At 47.1% G+C, this 16,652-nt stretch overlaps 1 long non-coding RNA gene across 1 annotated transcript; it reads right to left on the bottom strand.

The window, feature by feature from the left end:
* Window positions 1–3,118: 3,118 nt before the first annotated feature.
* LOC123286512 (uncharacterized) lies at window positions 3,119–16,439 on the bottom strand. Its single transcript, XR_006528949.2, has 3 exons — window positions 15,779–16,439; window positions 9,377–9,464; window positions 3,119–8,059 (listed from the first exon to the last, which is right to left on the bottom strand). It is a non-coding gene; the product is annotated as an uncharacterized lncRNA (long non-coding RNA).
* Between the last annotated feature and the right edge of the window lie 213 nt (window positions 16,440–16,652).

Genomic DNA, 16,652 nt, shown 5'->3' with positions numbered 1-16,652 from the left:
TTAGCATCAGAGTCAGCATGCTATTGCCCCCAAAGTACCCCAATTCCTTTTCCAAACTCAAATCCCAAAGTGAAACCTTTCTCCTCCCCCTGGACTTCTCTGTTTCTGCCAACAACACTGCCCAGTGCCAGTGGGGCCTTTGAAATCCCACCCGTGGGCCCCAAGTGCTCAGTGACTCTGAGCAATGGGCACTCTCAGAATTCACTCCCAAACCACCCTACCCCCTACCCAGGCCTGTTACCCTTTGGCCTTGCTGCTGCTGCTGTCCCTCTTCTTCAGGCCACCCCCTCCAGTGCCATGCACAGAGGGACCTTCTTCCCTGGCTGTCAATCTTCTTGCTATTCCCAGCCACAGACTTGGGATCCCGCCTTTACCAAGCTGGAGTAACAGATCGCCCTTCAGCTGGGTCCTGTGTTGTCACACATTTCCCTGCTCGTGGCAGCCCTGACCAGGCTCGGGTATGTCTCAGACAGATGCCATCAGTTGTGCAGGCTGGAAATCCCAGAATCAGCTTGAACTCCTCCCTGTCCTTCAGTGCCTTCATCTCTCCTCTTCTGGTATAATGACTCTAGAATCGCCCTCTTCAGTTCCATCACCCTTGTTTGTCATCGCCCTCAAACATTCATCCTGTACCAGTTAGTCCCCTCTCCATGGGCTCCCCTGAGCAGCAGTCTCACTTCCATTCCAGTGCTGAGCACTTGGCTATGAGTCTGCATCTCCCACCACACTGTGAGGTTGGAGACGGGGCTCCTCAGTCCTGTATCCCTAGTGTCGAGCAAAGTTCTCTTCATATAGTAGGTGCTCAATAAACGAAGACATATTGGATGAGTGCCTGCCTGCCATGTGCAAAAGCTGATGTGAAGTGCTAGGTGAACCGAGAACCCCTGGCCCCCTTGGAACTGTTAGATGTGGACATACAAGATGGATAATGGCACCGGAGCCTGGGATTCAAGGGCATCCAGTAGGAGACAGGTAGACTTAGATAAGTAGAAAGAGTGTGAGGTTAATGCAGGGAAAGCAAGGGGAACAGACAGGAGAGTTCAAGAGACACAACGGCACATAGCTAATAAGAGACACTAAGTAGGCTTGTTTTGGGAGGCCAGATTGGAGAAATGGGCTGGAGTACAATTACAGGGGCAGATAAATACCAGGCTAATAACAATAATTTAGCTAACTTTTATTGAGTACCTACTAGGTACCAGACACTAATCTGTGTTTTGTTCATGAATTATCTTGTTTATTCCTTACAACCTTCTGAGTAGTTACTATGATTACTTCCACTATAAAGACAAGGAAACTAAAGCACAGAATGCTTATATTACTTGTCCAGGTCACACAGTGATTAAGTAGTAGAGCAGGGGTTCAAACCCAGAGTTTGATACCAGTTCTCACATTCTTATCCATTATCCTTGACAGCCTCTCAAGCTAAGTCTTGATCTTTATCCTGAAGGAAGCCAGGAGATATTAAAAACGGCAGGTAGGGAGAGGAGAGCAAGAAGAGTAGCATGCACCACTGGAGTTTTTGAAGTATTCATTTATGAGCACTCTATAGGGCAGATTTGAAAAGGAAAAGCCAAAGGCTATGGGGTTAATTCAGAGGAACGGTACAAAACAGGACCATAGAAAGAGGCCTGAACTTCAAAGAGAAACCTGGGTTTGAGTCCATATCATACTTATTAGGCAACTCAGTCTTTCTTTGGGACTCAGTTTTCCCATCTGTAAACTGATAGGAAGAACTAGAGTCCCTTCCATCTCTGAGGTTCTATGGTTTTATGAGAATTTTGCAATGTGAGCACATGGCCACCCGAATTAATCCATGGCATCGGCTTAGCCAGACCCCAGCTCCAGCCCCACACCCTTTATGGAGCCTTCCTGAAACAGCCTCTAACTCCTGTGCCCTTGTCATTAGCACCACACATTGGTCACTCAGCACACATGGCCTCATGCCGTTATGGGACTTTGAGGGTTATGCCCTCTTAAACCTACAGCCCTTGGACACCAATATGATCTTGTCTTATGCTTCCCTGGGCTTTTCTCTCAGCATCTATCTCTGTGCACATACACAACAGATCTTTACTAAAGACATACTGAATTTTGAATGACCCAGAGGGTATGAAGGCCTGAGGTCACCCTACCTATGTTTTTAGGCCTGTCATTTACATCAGGCACCAGGTAATCGGACATATTCCTGTGACAGTTCCAACCTGCACTGGTTTTGCGTCCTAGCCATGGTCATAGACCCCACCCCTGGATCAAGGCCCAGCAATGTCACTTCTTGGCTGAGTGATTCTTAATCATTTTAATGTCCCTTTTCTGTAAAATCAGGCTAGTAATACCTACCTCCCAATGTGGTTGTGAGGATAAAATAAGATAGTATTTGTTAATGCATTTTGTATTTTATGGAATGCCATCTAAATATAAGGTGATGTAAATTCTACAAGGCACTGAGCCAGGTTCAAGTTCTGACTCCAAAGAGAACTAGCCATTTAATTTCCAGTCCCTTCCATCCTCATATGCACTATATCCCTTTAAAACTCCCATGGTCCTTCTTGACATATCCATTCCCACCTCTCCCCACTCCCAGGCTCTGGGAATCAAATTCCTTCTTAGCCTTCAAGGCCTGGCTTAAAAACCCTGCTGCCCACTCAAGTCAGAATTGCTTGTCTCTTTTTCTGGGCTGTCAGTTTAGATGATTTATACCTTTCCTGCAACAGGCTTCATCCTGATTATATATCTATCTTCCTCTCCAGGGTCAGCAAAACTTTTTCTATAAAGATCGAATTGATAAATATTTTGGACTTTGTGGGTCATATGGTCTCTGTTGCAACTACCTGATTCCACCATTAGAGCATGAAAACTGTCATAGACGGTATGTAAGTGAATGGACATGGCTGTGTTCTAATAAAACTTTATTTACAAAAACAGGCACTAGGCCAGAATTGACCCATCGGTTGTAGTTTGCCCACCTCTGCTCTAGACTGTCAGCTCCCTAAAGTACTGACAGGCTCTTATTCATCTCTCTGCCTTTACCTGTAGCCTGGAGGCCAAGCAGAGTTAGCCCCAAGAGGTGTCAAATAATAAATTAATAAATAGCAGTAATAATAATAGTGTCCTTTTATTGAAGCATTATCAGGTGCAAAATACTTGGTACTCTATAAGGAGAGTATTTATTAGTCCATTTTACAGATGAGGAAAATGAGAGATTAAGTAATTTGCCTGCATAGCAGGTAAGCAACAGAGCAAAGATTCACACCCAGGTCTGTGCAAATCAAAACCACCATGTCGTGTCACAGGAATCTGCAAATGTTAATTGGATTGAATTCGAGTGGCGTGGTTGAAGTAGGTGTCTTCCAGCTCTTCCAGCAAAGTCAGCAAAAATCTTCCAGTCCCAGCCTGGCTTCCCATGCAGTCCCAGCCTACCCTGCCAGGCTATGGGGAAGCACATTTGACATGCTCATTTGTCTTCTCACTCACACAGAGCCAGTCTGTACATCTGCTCTGGCATACACAGCTTGGCAGCAGGCACGGTGAGACCTCTCTGAGCAGGAAGAAAGCCTGCTTGGGGAGCTGGCCCTTTTGGCACTAACAGCCTGGCTCCCCACCCATTCTCTCTCAGGAGCCCGGCATGTGAGAACCTCTGAGTGACCTCCAGGCTGCTGCAGTGGGACCGCTGTCCCACCCAGGCTCTTCAAGAGCCGAAAGGAATTATGGGGAGAGGGAGAGCAGGAGGTGGGGTCAAGGGCCAGATGTGAGTTTAGTTACCCAACTTTCTGTTCCCCAACCCTGTCCCAAGTCACGGTAGCATCCCAGGCCTCAAACAGACAAAGATGAAAACCGAGGAAGCAGGTTTAGGGAGCAGGTCTGAGGGTAAGGACATGTCCATCCCCCTACACGTTCCAGGAGGGGGGAACACTGTGAAGAGTCCAGGTGGAAAGTAGGGGAGTAAAGTAGAAGATGAGGCTCACAAGTACACGACAGAATTTAATCACTACTCATCCAGGAGCCACTAACACATTTAGGCTCAAGCAACTGAGATTGTGATTTTTGGAAAAGACCACTGAAGCAGTGCTCAGGAAGACTGGAGGCCAGGAAAACAGTTAGGAGGCTGTTGTCATAGGTGACCTGTTTGGAAGCCCTGAAGCAGGGTGACAGCAGCAGGAATGGAGACAAAGGTCCGCTTGGTCTTTGCCAGTACTACCCACACTCTCTACTTGTTCCGTCTACTTCCTCTAGTCTTTCATTCATTCAGCAAATACCCATTGAGCCCTTCTATGTAGAGACGCTGTGCAACACACGGATACACCTGTTCCATTCTCTCTTTCCCCTTCCTTTCCTTCCTTCTTCATGCCTCTCAGTCTCTCCTTTCACCAGCTCCTGGCTTCCCCAACATCCTTCTTTATGCTACTTTTCCAACAGGAACTCAGGGGCTGAGACCCGACTCCTGTCTTCTCACCAGGGCTGGGGCTGCAGGCAGGGGTCATGCAGAGTCTCTGAAGTCCAGAGGGCATGTTGCCTATGCAGAACTTGCACAGAGAGCCCTCAGAGCTCAAACTGAGCAACAATGTGGTCTGGCAGACCACACAAATGTATCCAGCTGGTTTGTTCATACACACACAACCTTGCCCCATAATTAACTGGAAAAATACAAAAAGAAATACACCACCTCCTCCAAGATAAACATCAGTGACCTTACTCTCTAAAGTACAGTCACTAACTAAGCTGGTATATTAGTCAGGGTCCAACCTAGAAAGGAGAAACCACTCTGAATACCTACAACAAGGGAGATTTAATACAGAGAATTGGTTACACGAGTGACTGCGGAGTTGGGAAATCTACCAGGTGATGATGAGGCAACCCCAAGCAGCCGGAAGTAATGCTCACCCCTTCAAGGGCTGGGTGCACAAGGAGAAGGAGAAGCAGAATTACCTGAGCCCAGGGGCCAGGGTCACCCACCAAAAGCCGGAATAGTAGCAGGTCTATCTGGCAGGAACCAGAGACCCAGAAACAGTCACTGTCAGAAATGCCACTAGAGAGAGACAGGGAAAAGTATCCTAGCTTTTCCCCTCCTCGCTCCCTCCAGCTTCCCACCAACACCTCCCATTGGTCAAACCCACCCAGAAGCCACTGACATGAAGCCTTCAGTGGTCAGCCTCCCTGTGGTTCAGAGCAGAGCAAGAAATAGGCAAGGAATAGATGTAAGAGCAAATGGGTTCAGCTGGTACCATGTACTTGTGCCAGGCCTCCAGAAGCCCACCTTTCTTTGCCTTTGATCCACAAGGTTGGGGCCTGCAAATCAATGAGAAGCTGCTTTCATCCTGGTGGCCAGATGTCATTCTGGCCTTCATTCCCCACTTCCCTGGATGTTGGCTTCTGGATGTTCAGACTCGCTTGTTTCTATCACATACTCCTTCTTTCCTTTATTCCTTCCTTGCTTCCTTCCTTCCCTCTTTTCTTGCTCCCTCCCATTATCCCTCCTTTCCTTCCTTCCTTCCTTCCAATATTCCTCATTCGCTCATTTGATCACATATGGATTGCACTCTGTGTGTCAGGCACTGTGCTGGGCTCTGGGGACACGTTGGAGAATGAGACTACTCCCTGCCTCCGGGAGTTCACAGTCTAGTGACAATCCCACATAAACAGACTTTTGCAGTAGAGGGCCATATATAACCCACCGAAGCAGAGGAAGGGATGTTCAGTTCTACCTGGAGAGCCATCAGGGAAGGTTCAAAGAGGAGCCGGTATTTAAGCTGGATCTTAAAGAATATTTCACAGCTAAGTAAACAGAAGTAGGGCTGAGCAGAGAGAACAGCATATGCAAAGACATGGAGACAAGAAAGAGAACTATAATCTGGTGAGGCAGAGGGTATGACAGTGTGATGAAGAACGGGGTGACATCAAATAGATAGGCAGGGCTGGTTGCTGCAGGATCCTGCGAGAACATTTCTCCTGGGAACTACTGGAGAGTTTTAAGCAAGAGAGGAAGCTTATCAGAACTGACCTTTAGAAAGACCACTCTGGCTACAGTATGGAGGAGGGACTTGGGGAGAAACCCGTGGTTGGAGGACCAAGGAGAAGGCTGGTGTCCATGCAGGAGTGCACACAAGCAAGAGGAAGTGAAATCTGCCTCCCTGGGAGGAATTCACAAGGACCTTGTAATAGTCAAGGTTTGATTATTTGGAAGGAAGGAAGAAGAAAGGGAGAGGAAGGAAGGAAGGGAGGGAGAGGAAGGAAAGAAGGAAGGAACGAAGGAAGGAAGGAAAAAGAAAAGTTGTTTTCAGAAAGTCAAGCTTTTTTCCAGTAAATCAGCTGTCAGGGGCTCAGGTTGCTAAGCTACAGGGAAAGTGGAACAGCCCGCACTAAAAGGAGCTTTGGGGAAGTGGGTGTAATCAGTCAGGTTGCTCCCTCCTCCAGGCCCAGAGTAGCACGGGCTGCTGCGGGGGCCGGGATAGGGGGGTGGCTGCTCCACCTCCAGGAGGGACCCACGGGCTTCAAACAGCAGCAGAATCACCAGGAGAGAAGGCTTCAGGGCCTTGGCTGTATCTGAGATGCTGAGCTGGGTGTGTTCCTGGTCAGTTACCGTGGCTGCTGAGCACTGCACTCCCCCAGCTGGAACAGCATTGTTTGCCATGTAGGGTCACAAGTTCCATTTACTCTTTTAACCTGTTTTCAGACCTGGAAGTGTGGGATTTTTTTGGATCTCTACTCTTCCAGGTTTGCCTTGGGTAATCAAAGTGGGGTTTTTTTTCATCATCAGATGATTTTGCCACCACCTGTAGCTTCTTGGACAAATTCAGAGAATGGGGGTAGAGAGTTGCATTGCAGCAAGAAGCCCAGCAGTGGGGGCTCAACTTACTTTCCAAGGCCTTGAATTGACAACTTTGCCCCTGAAATTCAAACTTGAAGCCACATGGCCTTCTCAGGTCTGGGTGACCAGGACCTCCAGGTGCCATTCCTTTGACTCTGTTTCCCTATACTAGGCCCAGCACATGCTAGCTCGGTGTTTGCTTTATTAAAGTACTCTTAAGGTCAATCACGTCCAACCTCCCTCCTTCTGCTCTGACATGCAGACGTCCTATAGCCTCTGCCTACTCCCACTGGGCCAAGTGCTCCTGGGAGTAAAAGTCTAGGGAGCTGAAGCCAGGATAAGTTGCCTCCCAGGATCAGACTCTAAGAAGAGACGATAGAGAAGTGATGGGGTACCTGGAAATAGAAAAACCAGAGGAGCAAAAGACAGGAAACTGGGTGTTCTACGGGGTGGAGATTGATGAGGCATGATGAAGTCAAGACCTCACTGAGGAGAGAAAGCCTGTAGGAGAGGTGAACTGAGTCACAAGGGCTGCAGCTGAAAAGCAGCAAGGAGGAAATCAAGGCTGGAGATAGACAGAGAAGCCTCTGGGGAAAATGACCAAGGCAGGGAGGACCTGGAAAAAGAAACTGATTGTTGTCAGCATTACCTGTTAAGCTCCCACCTGAGCAGAGACAGAGCAAGGCACAGTGGTGGCACAAGGCCAGCTCTTTCTCAATCCATGCAGATCTGCAAACCCCCAGTCCCAGGGGTTTTTCCGTGCTTCTCTTACTGAGTGTAACTTCCCAGTTGCTACCTATGGAGCCTTGTGCAACGTACTTAACCTCACTGTGCATTAGTTTCCTCATCTATAATATGGGGATTCTAATAATCTCTGTCAAAAGAGTTGTTATAAGGATTAAATAAGTTAATATATGGGAGGTGCTTAGACCTGTGTCTGGTATATAGTAATTACTCAATACATGTGAACTACTTTGACTTTCTTTATCATCATTATCTGCATTTTACTGTAAGTGTGAAATGAATGGCTTCTAAAACATGTAAGAGGCAGGAACTCTCACCCCCTCTATAACTTGAGAAAACGAGGCTGAGGAGGTCAAATCCTTGCTAAGGCCACACAATGAATGAGTGTTGGAGCCAAGATTCAAACTCAGATCTGCTGGAGCTACAGCTTGGGTTCTTTGCACTGTGTTCGTTCATCTGTCTTGGTTCCTTGGATCCTCGATAATGATGCACACGGGAAGCAGCTGTGGGCTGGTGGGAAAAGCACAGGCATGAAGTGGGCACACCTGGATCCCAGGTCCTACCTGCTAACTGGATGACCTGGGACACGTCCCTTCTAGTCTCTGGACCTCAGCTTCCCCATGGACAGTGGATAACAACATCATCTCAGAGGGTAGAGCTATCCTGGTGAAAACACCAACACAGAGCATTTTCTGTCTTGTCATAGACAATCAGAAAACATTAGATGATTCTAAATCTTCTTCCCATCACATGTGGATCTCTCACTGCTGTTTTCTAGCTCCCTATCTTCACCCCCAGCCCTGGGAAATCATTTTGACCTCAAATTCTGAAATACCTTTCTGCCCCTTGCTCATTCTTTGTGCTTCTATTTTCTTTCCCTGGAAGTTTCCATCTACCTCCGAGGCTCCAATCCCTGTTTGCAGTTAGTGCCTAGATCTGTGCCTGTACCTGGGCCTTTAGCTGGAGAATTAAAATACTGTTTCATTCCGAGGACCAACCCCAAGCAAAACGTGGGATGGGGTAGAGCTGGTCTCCAGCTGCTGGTTTTTGTACGCCCACCTGCTCTAGCCTTCCCCTTCCCAGCCCCCCGCCACCTGATCTCTGGACAGAATCTGAAATTCCTTCCCACCCAGGTGAAAGTAACAGATAACCACTAATACCTCCAAAGACCATTTATATTTTAGTGAGGGTGAGAACCTTCTGGCACTGAAATCTCCCTGCAGAATTTCACTTTGATGCCTCTCCAAAGGGAAGATGCTTGATTCCAAGCACAGGGGCTTCTCTATACCATGCGGGCCGTTGCATCAGCCAGGCCCTGGAGATGTCCCTGGAATGTTTCCTTGCTTTTTAGGCAGAGTTATAGTCATACTTGTCATGCCTATGACATCTCTTATCTTTCCATCTCAAAGAGTTCTGGGAATGTTAATTAATGCAAGACACAGTCTAAAAAAGCAGACTTGCAGGCGGCAACCTCCAGCTACAACTGTGGTTCTTTTTATGCTTATAAGCCTCCATTAAGAAAGAAATTCAAGGTTTTTAAAGCCCATGTCAGCCCTTGTTCTAGCAAAGACGTACAATGCCTCGAGGGTTTTGGGCTACGTTGCTAGCTGATTTCTAAAAAGCATTTCATGACTATTATTCTATTTGCATTAAATACCTGCGTCAGTATGTGGGTTCAAGTTCCAGCTCCCAATCCCAACTGCGTGACCTTGGGCAAGTCTCATGAGCTTTCTGTCTCAATTTCCTCATCTATAAGATGGGATAATAGTACCTAACTCTGAAGATTGTTGTGAGCCTTAAATGAGATAATATCTATAAAGTACCTACCTCAATGCCTGACACTTAAAGGCACTCAGTAACAGTCAGCTCGCTTCTCCCATCCTCCTCCACATTCCCACTCCTTTGCTACAAAGCACTGTGGAGAAATAAACACAAAGATACATTCAGGGCCCTCCAGTACCCAATGTTCTAAAAGGAGATGCATTTGATTATTAAAAACCTCAGACACATATTCTTTTGGTTTAGACACTGCAAATGTTCCCTTTCACCCTTTTCTACCTTTACTAGGCAAGAGAAGAATGAAAAATGAACCCAGGAGAAAGTTGTGGAGAGTTGTATGTGCTGATCCTTGCGTTAGACACACCAAAATAAACAGATTGCTTTGAATGAGATCTTTGAAAGAGATTATTTAAAGTCTACAAAGAGGAATTATTAACCTGACTTAAACCCCAGTGTATAAAAAAGAAGCCAGCCAAGTGTTTCCTCCTTTGGAAGCACCATGACAATTAAACTGTCAGTCGACGGGGCTGGCATTCATCTCAAGATCACAATAACATAGAAATCTTGTCCACTTCCTTACGGCCTTCTTTAACCTGCTCTGGGTACCTCCACCATCCTAGATCCAGGAAAGTGGGGCAGGTCAATAGCTGTAAATTACTAATGACCTTTTGAATTTGGAGCAGAACCAACAGAGCAAGTGCAGCGGTTAAATCCAAAGAACAACTGTGAAGCTATGTTCAGAAGGCGAAGCAGGATGTTAGGAGACGAAGTCAGAAAATAGAATCGCAAATTGCGGATGGATCCACGACGGGGTGCCGGCTGGCTGGAGCGGTCAGCGTCACTGATCCAAAATGCCAGGCTGGGGCAAACCTGTAGCAGGAGCAAGCGCCAGCCCTGGAAAGAAAAGGAGCAGATGGAAGAGGAGCAAGGACCAAGAAAGAGCCAAAGCTGGAAACAAGTAGAACAAGTTAAGGTCCTGGTTAAGGTCAGAACTCGATGTCTGCAATGCCCCTGCCAGATCCAAGTGTGAGTGACAGCAAGGACAGAGTCCAAGACACAGGCTGAGGGCTGGTGCAGTTCCACAGACTGGAAACACCGTGAGGGCAGGGGTCCCACCGCCTTGTGCTCAGAGCCTAGAGCACAGTTTGGCAAGCGCACAGTAAGGCCTTCCTCTCTCTCCTTCCTAAATCCTGGCTTAGTTTCCTCCGGCTGCTGGAATGAACTGTGACAAATTTGGTGGCTTAAAACAGCAGGAATGTATTCTCTCACAGTTGTAGAAGCTAGAAGTCCAAAATAAGTGTTGATGGGCCAAAATCAAAGTGTCAGCAGGACACACTCCCTCCAGAGGCTCTGTAAGGAAGGGGGAATCCTTCCTTGCCTCTTCCAGCTTCTGGTGGCTGTTGACATTCCTTGGTTTGTGGCTGCATCTCTCCAGTCTTTGTCTTGGGCTTCTCAGGGCCTTCTCCTCCTCCTCCCCTCCTCCCGCCCTCTTTCTCTCTTTCTCTGAAGTCTCCCTCTGCTTCTCTCTCATAGGGACACTTGGCAGTAGCATTTAGGGCCCATCTGGATAATCCAGGATAATCACTCCACCTCAAGATCGTTAATCTAATCACTCTGCCAAGACCCTTTTTTCTTATAAGGTAACATTTGCAGGTTCTAGGGATTAGGACCTGATCTCTGGGGAGTCATTATTCTGCCTAACAGGGGACCTAAGGCACCAGTGGTCGGGAGACGATTCTGGTTTGCCTTTCCCTGGAGTGACATGGCAGGGACAGGAGCGTGATGAGAGGAGGAGAGCTGTCACCAGGGAAGAGGCAAGACAAAGCAGGGCAGAGCAGAAATGTGGGGGAGGCTGGTGGGGACCAATGGCAATAGGCAGGGTGACATCAGCAAAGCCGTGGGGCAGAGTAGAGCTCAGCACCAACATCTGGGTAGGGGCATGTTAATGGCCTCCAGGAAAAAGCATGAGTTACTTGGACACCAGGCCAGGGGAAGGAGGAGACCAAGGCCTGGCTGATTGCACTGCTTGGGCTCAGAGCCATGGTGGGCTGCACTGGGAGCCTCCTGGGAGCCTTTCCTGGACCTGAAAGCCCGTGCCCAACCTCTCTCAACTGGGCTCAGCTGGGCCACAATGAATAGGAAACAATCCCTGTCCTTGACGAATTCACATCTTAGTGGGGGAGACAAGCATATCTCCATCTTCACAGGGCTCTCTTCCCTTTGTGTCTTCTCCAGGTGTCTCTCCTCCATATCTCTTATAAAGATACTTGGTCCTTGAATTTAGGGCCCACCTGAATAATCCAGGATGGTCTCATCTCTAGGTCCTTAACTTGATTACATTTGCAGGGACTCTTTTTGCAAATAAAGTCACATTCACAGGTTCCAGGATGTGGACATACCTTTTGGAGGCCACCATTCAACTCACTACACCTCCCCTGTCAAAATTTACCTGTCCTATGCTTCATTCCTTCAGGTCCCAATGAGATGTTAAATATTTTGAGCAAAATTGTTGATGATTTAATGTGTTACCTCTCTGTTTTATCAGAGAACTCCTAGAGACATAACGCCTTTGTCAAGAGAGTAGTTCTCTAGGAGCTGAAATTTCAGGCTCCACTCTGGCCTCTTTTTAGCTTTGAGAAAAGGCTCTTTTATCAGCAGCCCTCCCATCAGGACACAACTTACTGTGAATTTGCCACTTTGACCCAATCACAGGAAATCCTGGGAGAGTTGAAAGTGCTGTTTCACCATTTCATCTCCTCCTGGCTTTCTTTTCTTATTTCTTTTGCTTCTTTCTATTCCTAATCCTTCCCTTTCAAACCAGGTAATAGTAGCCCTGCACTGTGCTAAGTAATTTACAAGCATTTTACTTAATCCTTGCAACCTTCCTAAGAGGTGGATATCATCAGTACTGCACTTTGCAGAAGAAAACATTGAGGCTTAGAGGTTAAACGGCAGAGCCAGGACTTAAACACAGGCTCTCTCTTGCCCCAAACCCCATGCTCTTAACGACACTCCTGAGGAAGCCCCTGCAGACCTTTGAATAGCCTTGCTCTCAGAACTGGGCTGTCAGAAGCATGATGGGAGTGGTCAAGGGAACCGTGGTGGAGGGCACTGGCTCTGCTTCCAGAAAGCTAGGATGAAGGAGTGTGATGGTTGACCCTTGGGGTCGAGAGTGTGTAAGTGTATTTATTAGTGCCACCATGACTGGGAGACCCCCTTCTTTTTAGGAGTGAGCAGTCTCAAATCAGCAAAACTGAGAAGGACAAATATGCAAAATGACCCAGCAAAATCCTCCCCAGTGTTTTCCTATGAGCAAAGGGAGAGGGAAGAATGAGGAAGAAAATACTATTGAGAAAACAAACAAGTCTAGCTTCTGGTAAGGTGGGGATGCCTTTAACAGCCATGAGGGTATTAGATAATGCGCTTGTCCCACCCGCAGCAGAAACAGCATTTGCCCCAGTGATGGTCTGTCACACTAAACTGCCTTAAGTCCCAGGAAGGAAGGAAACTAACGCTTATTTGATCATGTAGATTTTCAGACTATTTCCCTTGCATTATTTTACTGAATCTTGAAAATACTCTTCTGAGGAAGATGTTACTACCCTCATTTTACAAATAGGACAATGGGGCACGAAGGGCGTTAAGTGGTTTGCCCAAGGTCACTCAACTCGTCAATGGCAAAGCCATGATTTGAGCTTGCGTCTTCTGACTCCAATTTCAGAGTTCTGTTTTATATTGTAGTTCCACGTTGATTATAACACTTTGGCAATGCTCAGTTGCCTGTTCAGGTGTGAAGAAGGAGCCACTTGTCTCATAGCAAGTTGAAATCAGGAAACATAGAAAGTCGTGATCCCTTTCCCAACCCCACATTCCTCCTTATCTCTCAGCCGGACTTTGTCCACCTCTGCCTAGAAAACTCCTTCTTGAACTTAAGACCCACCTCAAATGTCTCTTCTCTTTGAAAATTTCTAGATCTACCACCCTCTGGCTCCAGGTAGAGTAGCTATTGTTTTATATATGTTCCCTCAGACCCCTATAGATATGTGCATTACTAACAGAACACTTTTAACATCCCTGCCTCCCCCACTAGAATGTGAACTCATCAGACTGTCCTATTCATTGTGGCCCAGCTGGGCACAGTTGAGAGAGGCTGGGCACGGGCTCTTGGGTCTGAGGCTCCCAGTGCAGCCCACCATGGCTCTGAGCCCAAGCAGTGCAATCAGCCAGGCCTTGGTCTCCTCCTTCCCCTGGCCTGGTGTCCAAGTAACTCATGCTTTTTCCTGGAGGCCATTAACATGCCCCTACCCAGATGTTGGTACTGAGCTCCACTCTGCCCCACGGCTTTGCTGATGTCACCCTGCCTATTGCCATTGGTCCCCACCAGCCTCCCCCACATTTCTGCTCTGCCCTGCTTTGTCTTGCCTCTTCCCTGGTGACAGCTCTCCTCCTCTCATCACGCTCCTGTCCCTGCCATGTCACTCCAGGGAAAGGCAAACCAGAATCGTCTCCCGACCACTGGTGCCTTAGGTCCCCTGTTAGGCAGAATAATGACTCCCCAGAGATCAGGTCCTAATCCCTAGAACCTGCAAATGTTACCTTATAAGAAAAAAGGGTCTTGGCAGAGTGATTAAATTAATGATCTTGAGGTGGAGTGATTATCCTGGATTATCCAGATGGGCCCTAAATGTTAGTGCAAGTGTCCCTATGGGAGAGAATCCTAGGGAGATTTCACACACACACACATGCACACACACACACACGCACACAAAGGAGAAGGCCCTGTGAAGCCAGAGGCAGAGATTGGAGAGAGGCAGCAGCAAACCGAAGAATGTCAACAGCCACCAGAAGCTGGAAGAGGCAAGGAACAGATTCTCCCCTAGGGTCTCTGGAGAGCATGGCCCCGCCAACACCTTGATTTCAGCCCAGCAATACTGATTTCAGACTTCTGGCCTCCAGAACTATGAGAGAATACATCGCCATTGTTTTAAGCCACTAAGTTTATGGTAATTTGTTATGGCAACCAGAGAAAACTAAGATGGGCCCCAAAGGGGTTGATCTTGCTCTCCCAGTTTCTTTCAACACCCCCTCCCCTGGTTTAACAACTGTCTTGTCTGCCTCACTCCGCCAATTTCTTATGGCCCCTTCTCTAAGAACCTGAAACAATAACCACCATTTATTGAGCACCTACTACCTGCAAGGCACTAAGCCAGGGCTCTCCGTGGGCTGCGTCACTAATCCATGCACTGACCCTGTGAGATGGGCATTGAGGCTGGCAGAAGTTAGGTCACTTGCTCAGGATCACGCGGCTTGAAAATGCTGGAGCTGGGATCTAAACCCATCTGTGTCTAACTTTGAAGCCTGTGGCTGTAGCCTCGGTGCCTCACAGCCCGAGTGGGACCTTCCCTAATTGACTGTCCGTTCTCCAGAAGCCTATTGGCATCGCATACAAATAACCACTACTTATTATGTGCCAGGCATTGGGCTCAGCACTTTACATGTATCATTTTATTTTTATTGTCAAAGCAACTCCACAAGGTCAGAGCCATTATTATCCTTTTTCACAGACAGGAAAATAAGCACTAGTGGTAAAACCAGTGCAGGGCCCGGGTCTCCTGGGGGTCCTGGACCAGTGTCATTCCTTCTGATCCACTCTGCCTCCCCTTTGCTCTAGCACACTGGGCCGTAATTTGACTTGGATGCAGTTCAGATCTCTGAAAAGCTTCTGTGTTGCCCAAAGTCTGGAGGACTTCCATCCAGTGTATGTGTGGAGCTTGCTTGTTAGCTTCCAGAGAGTTCAAAACACCCACCATGCCGCAAAAATATTCCACTGCCCAGACATTCACAAACACCCTGCCCACATTTTCCAAAGTCTCTCTCCCTAGTCCTATCTGCACCCTCCTCCTTCTCCTTAGAAATCTTGAGAAAGTGACACTGCAAATCATGCACTAAAACAATCTGCAAAATATAAACTATTATAACATTTGTCATTATAACAACGATAATATAAAAATTGAGAAGGAAGAAAAATATTAAGGCTTTCGCCAAAATTTGTGTCTTAAAAAAAAGTATCTTCACGGAGGCGGTGCAAGGAAGAAAGCCAGGGAAGAAAGAAAGAATGAGAGGGAAAGCAAGATTCTCTATATTTATAAGCCCTGAATACCTAAATTGATTTATTTAGAATCAGTGGTAATTTGCATGCTTTCATAGGAAATGTTGAAAAACTTAATTGAAAGAGCAAGCCATACAGCATGGCCAACAGACAACAAATTGCCTTTGGAAGTGAATTACGATTTCCTGGATCATCTTGGCTCTTTGGGGGGTTTGGGAAGGAAAAAGAGTCCAGTGAAAGGGAGAAAGAACTCTCCATGGTTGTCAACAGAAGTAGAATAATGAAAAGAGAACAGGACCAGTTTTGAAAACCTGAGTTTCAGTCTTTGCTCCTCCACTCACTTGCTGTGTGACCTTGGACAGGGCACTCTCCTTCTCTGGGCTTCAGTTTTTCCCATTTGCAGATGACTTCTATGGTGCCTTCAAATTCCATAGGTGTATTTTTAACTAATATAGAGTCACAACTATGTTTTTTGTTTTGCTCTTGCTTTTCTTCTCACAGTCGCATAACCAGCTAAGAGAATGTGGCGAGGAGATACGGCTGCTACTGAACCCACACATTTATCCAGAGGACAAAACCACACACACATTTGGTTAAAAATCTTCTGACGAAAGCTGTGTCTCACACCCAAATCCTGAGCTCAGTGGAACTGCCCTCGTAATGCTGGCTGGAGCAGCCTTGCTAGGGAGGAGTTCCGTGGAGTCTGAATCTTTTTCATTGCAACACTCCCAGAAAGCCAGCCCTGTCATTAGTCTGTGAAGTAAACATCATCCTCCGCAAAAGCCCAAGTTAGCAGTCACCTAAAGCCACCCTCGGTCTTTTAAAGAGAGAGCTTTCACCATTCATCGCTCCACCAGTACCTGCTTTAAAATGTGAAAACACGGGGCTCCCCTAGGAAAACACTCTGGCCTTTCCTCCAAAGTCACAGAAGACTGTGGGCAGGATTTGGAATTATGTTTCACTGGCTGGTCCAGACCACAGCTTGGGGAGAGAAACAGACACAGTGGGCAGAGAGGCAGGTTTGGGCGGGGCGGGGTGAGGGGTGGGGAGGGGCTGGTAATAAAGGGCCTCTCTGCTTGATTTCCACAGAGCTATGAATGGTATTAGCACGTTCAGAAAATTTTACCCAGCACTCCAGAGTTTAGACTTGTCAATAAGCATTTCTTGCCCTAAACATTTATCATAAGTGTATCAAGTTTTTACCATGTCATTCTG

Source organism: Equus asinus, chromosome 6, assembly GCF_041296235.1.
Source record: "Equus asinus isolate D_3611 breed Donkey chromosome 6, EquAss-T2T_v2, whole genome shotgun sequence".
Lineage (NCBI taxonomy): Eukaryota > Metazoa > Chordata > Mammalia > Perissodactyla > Equidae > Equus > Equus asinus.
Note: the sequence above shows the minus strand (reverse complement) of the source record. Positions and strands in the feature narration are given on the sequence as shown.